The 13,329-nt window shown below is 42.8% G+C and overlaps 1 long non-coding RNA gene across 1 annotated transcript; it reads right to left on the reverse strand.

Annotated features, from left to right (window-relative positions):
• Positions 1 to 2,104: 2,104 nt before the first annotated feature.
• Positions 2,105 to 6,807, reverse strand: LOC107315925 (uncharacterized). The gene is made up of 2 exons (XR_004307804.2): positions 6,700 to 6,807; positions 2,105 to 5,139 (listed from the first exon to the last, which is right to left on the reverse strand). It is a non-coding gene; the product is annotated as an uncharacterized LOC107315925 (long non-coding RNA).
• Between the last annotated feature and the right edge of the window lie 6,522 nt (positions 6,808 to 13,329).

Here is a 13,329-nt window from a genome sequence, read left to right on the forward strand (position 1 = left end):
CAGGGTGCAGATCTTGGTCTCCTGTGGTGTTTGAACCATGGCTGTTTCCAGGCTGCCTTATTGTTTTATTATTAGGATATCAGCTGATCACTGTTAAAAGTACCTGCAAGGACAGAAGTGTCAGGGGATGGAGTTTCTGGGTGGTGAAGTCTTCCCTGGGTTCTGGCTCTCAGGTGGATGCTCTGGACAAGACAGACAGAGGACATGTCATTGATCTTGCTATAATTATTTTCCAGTGACATAAATGTTTGGCCTACCACAAAGCAAAATATAGAGAAGAGGGATACATTGTGGTTTTCCATAGATGTTTTGGCAATTTTTCCTCCTCTCCAGAGACCAATTTGAATTGTCAGAAAAAGCTGCCATCCTGTGCCAAGGCTGGCTCCTTTTCCTGAAGTCACTCAGAGACACGCTGGTGGTCCAGGGACTCTTCTGGTGGCTTTATCCTCTGTGACCTCCTACCAGAGCTGCACCCAGTGACAGCCCATGGCTGCTTCACTGCCAGATTGTTACAGAGATGCTCAGCTCCTGTCCAGATACACTCAGATCTTCTCAGCTGGCAGAAAAAGGAGAGGCTATCCACTCCATCTTAGTTATTCACTTTTTACCAAAAGCCAGACTTTCCCACAGAAAGTAAATAGTTTTCATGAAGATTTTCCATTAATTGCAAACATCATTTTCAGTAAAATCCCTATATTCAGTGGTTTTCTGCTAGCCTTATTCTGGGCTTTTCAAAGCATGAGGACTTGAAATCTTGTACTGTTTTCTTGCAGGTGCTTTCTCCAGGTAAGTCAAATTTGTGGTAAATGGAGTGTCTGACAGATTTCTGTACTTCCCACCCTTTCGCAAAAGAGGTCCTGAGCTAAATGCAGCCCTGTGTGGTTATGGACCAAGCAGCCCAAAAGGCTCCCTTAACCTGCTGATGAGCCATGAGAAGTGGGTTTCATCCTGGCCAGGAAGAGGGTTAATCCCTGCCCTGTGCTGGCCTGTGGGGGAGCATGAGGACACAGCTTTACTGGAAACGTCAGCTTTTCCGCTGCAAAAGTGGCTTGTTTTTAGCAGTGGTAGTGCAGAGGAGAGGTGTACTGCCCAGTTCATGGAAAGCCTATTTTTGCCTGCTTGACCCATGACAAGCATCTAAATGACCTCAGGACCAGACATGCCGATGTCAGTGTCGCCAGTTCCCAAGGCCCGACTCAGGCTCCCTGCCCAAAATCTGGGACTCAGGATTGCCCTCCGCAAGGCTGGACAATGCTGCACCTTGATGGCCTTCATGGTGCCAGACCTGCAGCCTCTCTCACTTCCGACTGGGAGTTCTCCCAATAAACCCTGCTCACCGGAGCCGAGTGCTGTTTGCTCGGTTACCTTTGTCTGCAGTCGAGGCCGGGGTTCCTGCATTTGTGCTGACCTTGTTCCTGTCTCCTGCCTGTCCCTCAGCTGCCTGTCTCTGCTGGTTTCCTCTTTTCCGGAGGGCTGGGCATGCAGCACACACTGCCAGGCCACAGATGTGCAGCAGGACCGTGCAGTGCCACCTCCACCCTTTGCTGCCCCAGGGCTGACATGGGTATGGGGACAGAAGAGTGGATGGGGCTAACCCAACTGCCTGCACTGCTGTGAAATGTTCTCTCCATGGAGCAAAACACATCCCACCCAGCTCTGGACTATGATGTGTCAGATTTGGGTTTCTACCAGGTACACTGTCACACTTGCTGTCCCTTTCCCTTCCTTGACAGGATTGTGAGGAAGAAAGGCTGCTCCCTGCCTGCATGGGCACAAGATAAGATGAATGAAATCCAGCATTTGTTCACAGAGGAACTGCCCATGCGCCTCAACAAGTTTTCATGCTCCAGTGTAGCATTAGCGAAAGAGTTAATAACAGCATAGTCCTTACCCAGCAACAAGCTCTGTTTTGCTTTTTTCTTGCCATGACTTCTGTAATACACATAAATTCTGCAGGCGCATTGAGTAGCTGAGGGAGGAAGAGTGTTTTACAGTCAGGAAAGCTCACCAAAGAGTGAATAGCACTTGAAGACTGCATAGTAGTTGTGGAGAGTCAATTTTCAGTTCAAAATTATTATTATTTTTTTAAAGGAAAAACATGTCATAACAGAGATATCTCAGTGATTTATTTGTGCAGTCAAAAGCGCTTTGATTTTGGAAAGCAAATGCAGAATGCACAGTGAAATTCACAGCAATGCCATAATTACCAGCCATCCTCCAGACGAAGCATGCTTGTATGAAGCATTCATTAACTTTCCTATAATCACAATCTGATTGGAAGCAAGTCAGGCAAACAAAAATGGCTAATTTTGGGCAAGGTTATAATTTTCTATGAGTAATTAGGATATGTATTCATGGGTAAAGCATTTTGCAAATGTTAGCTGCTGTGTAAACATACTCATAGCTGTTATTAATGGAATAAGGAAATATACTGACAGACAGCAGTCAAGATGAATTTTTCCAAGCCACAGCAGTTTCTGTAGAGGAATATGAATACATCAGGACTATCTATACATCAATACAAGAAGGACAGATGGGGTTTTAGCCAGCTGGGGCTGCAGTTCTCTTCCTCTTTACTTCTTCTCTTCCCTTCTCCCTCCTTCCCTCTTACAGAAATATTTTACCTGAATTACTGAGTATTGCTAAATACGCTAGCCTAAAAATTCCCTCTTTGCAAGAACAAGGAAATCATTGCTGGAGATGGGCTGCATGCCTCAAGGCAGTGTGAGAAGTGTAGGCACAGGAGTAAGTGACGGCAAATTTACGAGGTCCCACCTTATGAATTTATGTGAAAGGCAATAAAAGCGGTTTTCATGGTGAATCTGTATGTCTATACTTCAGTATGTGATAGAGCCACAAAAGCCCCATTTCCTCTGTTAGCACAAGAACACACTGAACCACATTGCTGCTAGAAAGGCACTGAGGTCAAAACCACTTTAGAGGAGTTTTTAATAGCCATATAAAGCAAGCTGGGATAGTGAAACTCCTACAGAGTTCCTAGAGAAGAAGTGTCCTAATCTTCCCACTGTAGTGACACGCTGACAGTGTCCAGCTGCTACGAATAAGAAGTCACAAAATATTTGTGTATCCCAGACCTTGATAAAACAGCGTGGCCAGGTGAACTCGGGTGCAGATGGGGTGTTCTTCATCATTCTGCTTCAGATGATGAAAAATGTCTTACTGAATAAAAAGAACAATGATTTCTGAGCAGGACAGGTCTTGGTCATATACAGCTACATAATATCAAAGCCCGTTTTTATCACATTTGTGTTCTTGATATCCAGGTAGTACAACATGCTGTGGGCAAGACAGAAAGTCCCCTGGAGATACCTATTGACATCCTTTAGTTTTAGATTCCATATTTCCTATCAGTGGAGTAACTTGGGGTGGCTCAGCTGCCTGAGTAGTGCTGGACTGGTCAGACCACCAGAAAAAGCCCTCAATGTGTTGAAGAGAACAAGTTTGTTTAGAAACAAACTGAAAGTGTGAATGGATCTGGATGCTGTACCAGTTGGTTCAGCTTTAGAAAATCTTCATGTCTCTTTGGTGGCCCATGAGCTAGCCTGCGATATTGTGCAGGTGACTTCAGTTTCAGTGCTTTCCCACCCTGCATAAAGTCAGAAAGATCCTACTGCCCAAGTGTCAGGCAGCATCTTCCATTCAGTGGGTGAGAAGTGCCACTTAAAAGCTACTAGTTGATAACAAAGTACACATCCCTCTTAAATAGGCTGAGTCCCTGGATCCACGCTACTGGCAGGCAGCAGATTAGTACCAGCTTTCTGCAAAGATTGCCCCCAGTTTCCCTTCTAGGTTTCCTCTCCTAGAGTGGAGTTGTTTGCTGGTCAGTCAGTGCAGCCTTCTCCCAGCTGCATTGCACACCCAGCTTCTATCGACCAGCATTGTTAACTGCTGCTGCTGCAGCAAAGGCAGGCTAACAGCTGCTGGAGAGCCCCTTTCTCTGCCCCCTCTCCTTGGCTATAGTTTAGATACTCACTGCAAGAAGCCACATTTATTCCATTAAAAAGATGTTCCTAGATGGAGGAAAGTTCTCATGCACTCTGCCATGGGCAGCCTGACCTGCCTGACTGTGTGCACTCTGCAGGGCCAGAAACTGGAAGTGGCCGCAGTGGGTGTGGAGAGGGATGGGGCAGAGTGGAGTTGGGGGCTGTCAGGACAGAGCTGACATCTCAGCTTCTTGGGCTTGCAGGATCCAGAGCTTACTGGAACAAGGCTAGGCATCCCAAAGCCACAGGGAGAGTCAGTAACAAGACTCAGAGGAAAGCACCTGGCTATATTTAAAAAGAAAAAAAAACCCACAATCTTTCAATCACTGTCTCCCTCTAATAAGAAATGAAGAAGACTCTCATTTAAAAGCTAGCAAAATATCAGATGCAAGCACATCCAGGCTTGGGTGGGCTGCAGAAAGGGAAAAAAAAGGGATCATGTGCTATGGGACCCCGAGGCAGGGTGCAGTTGCTCTATTTCCCTGCAGCTTCCCATAGTGAGGTGGGAAGATTTGCCAACTTCCAAAGCCAAAATATTTTGATAGTAAAATGTCTCATGTTTTCACACAGTTCTGACAACATCTGTTTTCTGGGAGCAACGTTTCAGGGCATGTTACAAGAGGCAGACTGTTTCTTCCCAGGGAAAGTCCTTATCAAGGAAACGCCTCTCCAACAAATGTCCTTAGCGGGGATACATCCTAACGAGGCAGTTTGATTTTTCCCCTTGTTTGTGACATCAGATATAGAAGGGGGAGGAGAATTTTCCATCTGCTGCCATTTCAATATTCCTTCACCTGGACAAATCCCACTCGTCCATTTTCAAGAGCACTCTCTGATTCATACACCTGGAGGGAATTTATCTCCAGGTTGAAGGCACACATTCAAATACCTTACAAAGCAGTGGTGACCACTCAGCGGAGAAGCCAGGCAGATTTTCAGTCCCAGTTTCTACTCAGATGACCATAAAATATTCCAGCTTGGAAGGGACCCATGAAGATCATCAAGTCCAGCTCCTGGCTCCATGAGGACACAGTGGAATATTAGTGACCTCGACCAAGGCTGGCATTCAGGATTCAGATCACTGCCCAGATTTCTGGTCCACTTCTTCTTCATAACCTTGCACATCTCCCTTGTCCTGCTAAGGGAATGATCACATTAGTTCACCAAATAAACTTCCTCCAGTAAAACAGTTAACATTGAGTGAAAATACTAGGATGTGACACTTGTACCATAAAGATGCTATGGGTAAAATTCCTGAGAAATTCTCAGCATTTCTTCAAGAATTCCCAAAGCCCACTTTTATCCATCAGACAGTCATATCTGGGTGAGACAAAAGCACCCAGTCAGCTTCCTATTGTAAGAGCTGTTGTAGCTCACTGACTCAGGCAGCTCCTGCAGCTGGTTCCTCCTGGTGAGGGGACAACTCCCTGGGTCACCTGGTGGATGCCACCGTTAGCAGCCCATGTTACCCCTAATGCTTGCACCTCACACTCTGCTGCAAACTGCATGTTAGGTCCAAGGTAAAGATGTGAACCCCAGAGCACTTTGATGGAGACTTTCTACACATCCCTTCAACGAAAACTAGTGCACCCTGTACCCAGCAGTTTTATTTATTTGTCAAGTTTAGCGAGCATGTGACAGACCAAGAAAACTAGAAAACTCCTGCTCTTAGCTAGGAACAAGGTTGCTGCTGCCGTTCTTTATAAACTCCTTTCGGCAGGGAAACAAAAAGCAGAGAAGTTACCGAGGCACATTCCCTGCAGCTGCTGTAATCTTTACAGTCTGATTTCTTATTTCACCAAGGGAATAACTACAGTGATATTCACAATAATAACAATGATGACGATGACGACATAGTTATTGCATTTTCAACAGAGGATCTCTAAGCACTTTATAAACTATGGTTAAGCTTCAGAATACATAATCCTGCAGGATGTATAAGTAATATTCTTTATTTTGAATGGTCCCATTAGGCTGAAACAAAGATGTAACAAGTCCAAACTTACAGACTACCTTAACTTTAAACTTTCTCCTAATTCTTATGTTAAAAATTCAAACATCATTCCCCTGATGATTTCCCTGTTGAAATTTCCATCTTGAAATATTTTGAAAAAGAAACTCAGAAAGCAGGAAAATATGCACAAAGATCTCTCAGCCCTTCTTTTGTTGTTTCCAACAAATTCACTCCAGGTGAGAAAAAATGAAAATTCCTGATTTTTGAAACAGCGGTGTGTTAAATAAAATACAGAGCTTAAAACCACTTGTGGGCAGATCTTTCTTTATCCAGAAAGCACCTTTATATGGAAAAAAAATAAAAAAAAATATATTTTTGCAGAAATATGAAGATTATTCCTGATTCACGATGGATCAGCGTGAGGATTTGAGTAACCTGGTCTAGTAGAACATGTCCCTGCCTATAGCAGGGGGTCTGAATTGAATGATATGAAAGGTCCCTCCCAACGCAAACCATTCTATGACTCTATAGTCTATGTTACTTGGCTAATGGTGTTGACTATGTTGAAAAATAGTGCTTTGTAGCTGAAAATGAGCTCTATCACTTGAGCTCTTTGTATCTGTTGTAGTTTCCATGGAAATAAATAGGAGACATTACATTTGAAACAACCTGCATACATATGCAGTTGGGTAGTTCACTAACAAAAGACATGCTATTCAAATTGCATACTCATGGACATACCTTGAATTACAAGTGGAAGTACTGGTGGAGTCTGAAATATTAGTTTTCTCTGTTGGATTGAGAATTCTGTTTTTTATGAAATAAAATAGAAAAAAAATGAATTCTTAAGAATGAAATGTTTGCAAGAGAGAGACAACATCCCTCCCAACCTTTCTCATAAAAGTAGCAAGTGCTAGAAAGCCACAGACAATAAGTTAGTCTGTCCAATTGAAAATTATAGTTACATATTTCCTTTTAAATGAGTTGTGCAAGGTCACCCTGCAAGTCAATGGCAGATTCGATAATTTAGCCCAAGAGTCCCGAAACCCAATATCCTGCTCTCACCACTAGAAACCACTGCACGACTGGCTTCCAGTCTGGGAGCAATACATTATGTAAGGAGAAAAACTCCCCGCCATCTGCTCCTGACATATATAGAATTGCTATTCTCTTTGGTCTAGGACAGTAAATACTTAGACACATTTTCTGTAGAAAAGCCTTGAAAAGTTGTCAGAAGCTGCTGGGGCCGTTGGCTGAAAATAACGCTTGAGGTTGCTCTGAACGTTACTAAACTTCTTTTTTTGAAGAGTGATTCCAATGGCCAAGATAATAAAGCCAAGTACTAATAATAACTGGAAAATAATTTGCTTTTTCAATGAGTAAATTGCTCAAATATATATTTCTTTTCAATCTGGTGGCAGTATCTTGATATTCAAATAGATATGTATTTTTATTTTTTCGAAGGCAATTTTAAAATATTTTTAATTTTTTTTCTTCCTTTCTCATCAATAGTTATAATAGAATGCATAAGATTTCGGGGCTCTAATCTCATTTCTCCCTTTATCCAGTCTGCATACTTCAATACAGGAATACATCAAATGGCAAAGTTGTAAAAACAAAAACAAACAAACAAACAAAACAACAACAACAAAAAAAGGGTATAATTGTGTTTCCTTTTAAAAGTTCTAAACCAAATCTTGAATTTGAAAAGCTCTAACCTCTGTATTTCCCATTGGAATCTTAAAAGCATAGTTCTGCATGAAGAATTCACGCAGTGTGAGGAATAAGAGAATGCTTCATCTGTCCCTTTGGGACCCCTTGAAGTAACAGTGGGGTGGAAGAGCCCAGAGCCTGTAGAGTAAGGTTAGGATGAGCCCTGCAGCAGTTCCAGGTGTACAGATGTACAGAATTGCATCCTACTCAGACCCTTCCTCCCACTTCCTTCAGAGACTGCCACCTCCTTCTGCATCACTGATGCTGGTCAGAGACGTGCTGCTGAATTTGCTGCATGCTCCATCAACTTCAAACCCAGAGCATTATCCTTCACTGCCTCCTCAGAATCCACGCTCCAAGGTCATCATCAATTTTCCTGCCATCTCTGCTTCTGCAGCAGCCTTCTACAGCAGGTGTTCCTCCAGTCTACCCATTCAGCGCATACCAGCTCATTTGTCAGCCCTGACCTCAAGCAGCAAAAGCTTTTTCCTGCCCTTCAGAGAGCACTTGTACAGGGAACTGTAATTAGAATAGATTTTACTGCCAAGCAGGAAAGCGCCCCACTCAATTCTCCTAACACAGGGTCCTCATAGCCCAGGCCAGTAACAAGGTTTTGAGAACACTCCAGAAGGCTGGTGCATGTCTGTGGATCTCCTAGGATGACCTAAATATAGTCCCTTAGAGGTATCAGTGAGCTAGATCAGTGTTGTCCCTGTCTCACAATCAAAACAATCCCTCAGCCCTCCCCAACACCTTGGATGCCCTCTCCTCATGACCTTAAGAGAGTCTCAGGGGAAGGAGCTTGGGGCCACCTGAGACCCTGCTGTATAGGTAGCCACCAGGGCCAGATGGAGACATCCCAAAGGGGGTAGGTGGCAGTGTGTCAGTGTAACTGACAAATCAGCATTGTTTTCTCCCAAAGGATCTACTCCCAAGAGTCCTGGAGGACCTCAGGTTCTACTGGAGTTGTTTGCTGGCAGTGAAAGCAGAATCCAGCTGCACACATAAATGGGATAACATGGTTAAGGGCAATCTGTGAAGGACAAGTCAACCTGTGACTCAAGGGAAAGGAGAATGTCTTCTCAGCCTCCCCAGGTAGTTTGAGAAAGGCAGCATGATAATCCTCATTGAAAGAATGCAGCACAAACTGCAGCCAACCACTCTCCTCCAAAGAGATTGCTTTCTGCAATTCTTGACTTGAGACATCTTGTACTGGTATGATTGTAAGGCAGCAAACATGTGGGCCCCTTTAAGATGCATGGGTGTGAGATGCCTGGTACCCAAAAACATCAAATCACCAGTAGGATCTTAAATTCTTGGCTGTATAAAAGAGGCGCAGATATCTCATGCAGATCACATTGAACAGACATCAGCCAGTGAGTGTTAGGATCGTCATATATCCTGAGAAAGTTTTCCATTGCTTGTTCTGCATGAACCAGTGCCGCCAATTTCCTCACACCAAGCTCACTCCCAACGTCTTGATTGGGTGGGGGTCAGCTGGGCCATGGGTCAGCAGAAAGACATCTTCAGGACATTTAATTACAGATTTCCTTCACTGCTCACCAGTGCCAGATGTGTTGTAGGACTGAAGCAATCCATGGTTGACCTGCTGAACACAGCATCTTTTTTCTGCCTTCTGTCTGTGAATAAATGCATCTTGAAGGTGTGTGGACTTCTCCTTTTACCGTACAACACAAATTACATGAGCAATAGCATCAATTATTATTTACTCCTTTAATCACCTTCTGGAAAGAGCAGCCATTCCAGTGCACTACATACTACTTTCTGCAGAACATGAAGAAGTATGGTAAGCCATTTGAGTCTTCAGATGATAGGAAGTAGTGCAGAGCAGCCAGGCTTCAGGCACAGGGCTCTGTGCATATATTTTGTTGGTTTTCAGGAGAGGAATCTGAAAAGTAGAATTTCAGCCTCTTATTTAAGTATTGGCCATACACACATTTGCTGTAGTAGGTGAAATGACAAGGACATTGTCATGTTCTTTCTCAGTCTGTCTCTAGGATTTTAAACAAAAGTTTGTTATCATGGCCCCATAAAAATCAACCCCAAATCTTTCCTTTGGATAACTTGGGAAAACTTGCCACTGATGGAAGGACAGCCCAAGAGGTCTAAAAGGAAGCTGTGAGAAATAGGCTTGAAATAAAGATGCACCCACACCATGGCACTCAGAAACAGGACCTTGCTCCTCTTCATATCTATCCCTGCACAAGAAGAAACTGCAGACAAATGATGAAGTTATAACAGCACAGACAAATCAGAAGAACCATACCTCAGTTTACACCATTTCTCATAGCCAAGAGTAGACATGCATCATTTTTACAACAAAATATTTTACTGAAAAAAAAATCACTGATAAAAGGATGAAGGGATTTTGAAGCTAACACCTTCAAATGAAATATTTTGTACTGCAGATCCAACAAACATCAACTTTCAGCAGTCACTCAGGCTCAGTACTTGCAGTATGGTATGGTATTAACTTACCTTGCACACATTCTTCTTTTCATGTTGATGCAGATTCATGTTTATGAAAGAAACAAACAAAATATTTCTTTGGTTAGGCTTTCTGTTCTATCAGGGTGGCATGCTGGAGACTGTACTGAGAGGTGATTTCTGCCATTTATTTAATGACAGAAACCAAGCCCCAACCACAGATTTAGATATATTACATCTCTTTGGTTTAAGATTTATTGCTTCCAAGGGAAAAAAATAGAGTTTTTCCCAGGCTTACTTCAACACTACTGACACTGCACTCTTCCATGATTTCTTTAGAGAACACACTTCTCTCATTCTTTGGGATGCACAGGAGCTATGCTAAGCACAATTTTCTGCTGCTGAGCTTGAGCCCAGTTGCAATGGGTAGAGCTACTTTATAGACCAAAGAGCTCCTACAGAGAACTCTCTACCATAGAAGAATATTTTTCCAGCCTAGGGTATTTTTTGCTGTTATAAAAAATGATGATAAGCTTCCAAATAGAAGAACAGCAGCCTACCTGTGGAAGAGGCGCTTCATCAGAAGAGCAGGGATTACTACCAAGGCACTTTCAATCAATCACCACTCAGGTCACTCAGCTTCACCCTTCTACCACAAAACTCATAGCAACTTCCTCTCCTCTACAAGTGAGCCCAATTAGCTCCATAAATAATTCAGCTGGGACAGCTCAGCTGTGCTATAGTGGAGAGCTATTGATTTACTCCAGGTGAAAAGCTGGTGTTTGGAATTACCAGTCCTGGGACTGATTAAGCTGTATTTTAAGGTGTAGACATAGGGTAGATTTTTTTTTTCTTTCCCTTTTTTTCTTCCCTCAGTAGGGTTGGGAAGTTCATTTCAAAAACAAATCAATCCTTTGCTTTCATTGGAAGTCATCTATTATGCAAGAATCTTTATATCTTTTTTCATGTTTCACTAGGTGGAGAGCAGTTTTTGTATCTGCTATTTTTCCTTGGAAAGAGCCTTCATGTTGTCTCAAGGACTAGCTACTGACAATTACAAGATCAGGAACACTCAGATCTTTATGTTTTTAGAGTGAACTTGTATCTCATTCTCTGCTGCTATAATTTTATTTTATTTTATTTTATTTTATTTTGTTTTACTTTACTTTATTTTTTTCCTGGAGAAGTAAGCAGCTGTGTAAGAGAAGTCTGGATGAAGCAAATGTTTTAAGGCAGAAGTGCTTTATATCTGGATTTTGCTTCTTCTGTGCTAATTTGTACAGAATGGAAATGAATGTGGATGCTAAGCTACAAAAGGATCTGAGTGACCTTAGGCCCAGACAATACCATGCTAATTATTTCACATAACTCAAAGCATTAGAAAATTTGGTACACTCTGATGAGTCAATAGGAATAATTTGCTACAGTATAGGAGAGAAAATATTGGCCAGTTTGGAACCCTGGTTCACACAGGAGTGAATTCATTGGCTAAATACAATTGTGTTTGTTAATGCCTGAACAGAATTGGCCCACATTGTTTGTAACTGTGTGGTCATCATTGCTAAAACAAAACACAACCTTCAAAATGTAGGCTGTGGGATGCTTTGTAACCCAGTCATGCCTCTTGCAATATTTAAACCTTCTCTCAAGTGTAGACTGGAAACTTTATGGCAGCAGGGTCTCCTCAAAGGAGTCCAGCATTCTGTATCTCTTCTCACCAAGGAAATACCGAGTAACTCATCTTCTCGAGCATTCTGACTTGTCTCTACTGAGGCACCCACAAAATGCTTACAAAGTGTGTGATGTCAAACAGACACCCAAGGGGAAACAGAAAACAAAAAGCCCCCCCAGCCTTCTGATTCAAAGCAACCAATAATCAGCAATATGCCCCAATTCCCCTCTCTTTTACTTATGAGAAACATAAAAATCTTGTGTTAGTGAAGGTTGGCCAGTGTACCACAGTATCACTACTCTTTGCACTGCTCCTTGCAGGTGACTTGGTGCTTTTGCAGAATGGGGGAAACAGAAGTGTGGGGCTAATGCAGGATTTCACAGGCAACAACCTGGTGTTTGCTTTTTGTGAAAGGAGCAAATATTCGCAGCCATCAGCATTTTAACCTCAAACAATTTCATTTCAGGATCCAAAATCTCACAGGGAGCATTTCACTCTGGCTTTGCTGGTATGCTCCAGTTTGTGTAACTCTTCCCCCACTTGCGGGGTGCTGGGCTGGTAGCTTTCATCTTTCCCAGCTGATCTTTTTCCCAGTGTTGTGTTGATTTATTTGTCTTCATTGGTATTCTGATAACGTTTCACCAATAAATTAGTTTTAAATTAAGCTCTCGGTTGTGTCTTTTATGTTGGACCCAGTGTGTGTACTGGAAAGGAAATTTCATTTCAGAGATACTTTATTCTTCTTTTTATTGACCTCCCCAGCTACAGACTCACCAGCTGCTACATTTATTTTACTTAGGGAGAAAGTTGTAAAAGCACTGTGTAAATTATGGATAGAAACTGCTGCTAGTGAAAATGAGAAACTGCTAAAAAATACCCAACATAATGGCCCAACACTTTCAAATAGCTACAAACCAGAAACAGTTGTATGACAAGCTGAGCAGGGGAATAAAAATCTGCTCCTGGTTTGTGGGGTGTGACCCAAGGGGATGAAACCCTGCCATGTCTGTCAGAGAATCTGAGAATCATAGAATCATTTGAGTTAGAAGGAACTCTTAAATGTCATGTGGTCCAGCTCCCCTGCAATGCAACATCAGGTGCTCAGAGCTCTGTCCATCCCAACCTTGAATTTCTCCAGGGATGGGGCATCCACCATCTCTCTGGGCAACCTGTGCCAGTACCTCACCACCCTCAGTGTAAAATACTTCTTCCATATATCCAATCTAAATCTCCTCTCTTTTAGTTTGAAACCATTTCCTCTTGTCCTATCACAACAGACCTTGCTAAAGAGTCTATACCCTCCTTTTCTATAGCCCTGGCTACCTCTGGGCTTTAGGCAAGGCAAAAATTTCTCCTCATGCTGGTGGCAGTGGGATGTGTGGCCCTACAGGCAGTAGGCACAGCTCCTGGCCCCAGCAGCCTCCCCAGCTTGTGCCAGGGTCTCTTGATTTTGGCAGTACTCAAGGGTGATGAGAGGAGGTGAAAAATGAATGTTTGGCTTAACTGAATAGCAAAATGCAGGACTTCATGGTATGTAA

This window comes from Coturnix japonica, chromosome 8 (assembly GCF_054131305.1).
Source record: "Coturnix japonica strain WE chromosome 8, WE-NBRP24, whole genome shotgun sequence".
In the NCBI taxonomy this organism is placed as follows: domain Eukaryota; kingdom Metazoa; phylum Chordata; class Aves; order Galliformes; family Phasianidae; genus Coturnix; species Coturnix japonica.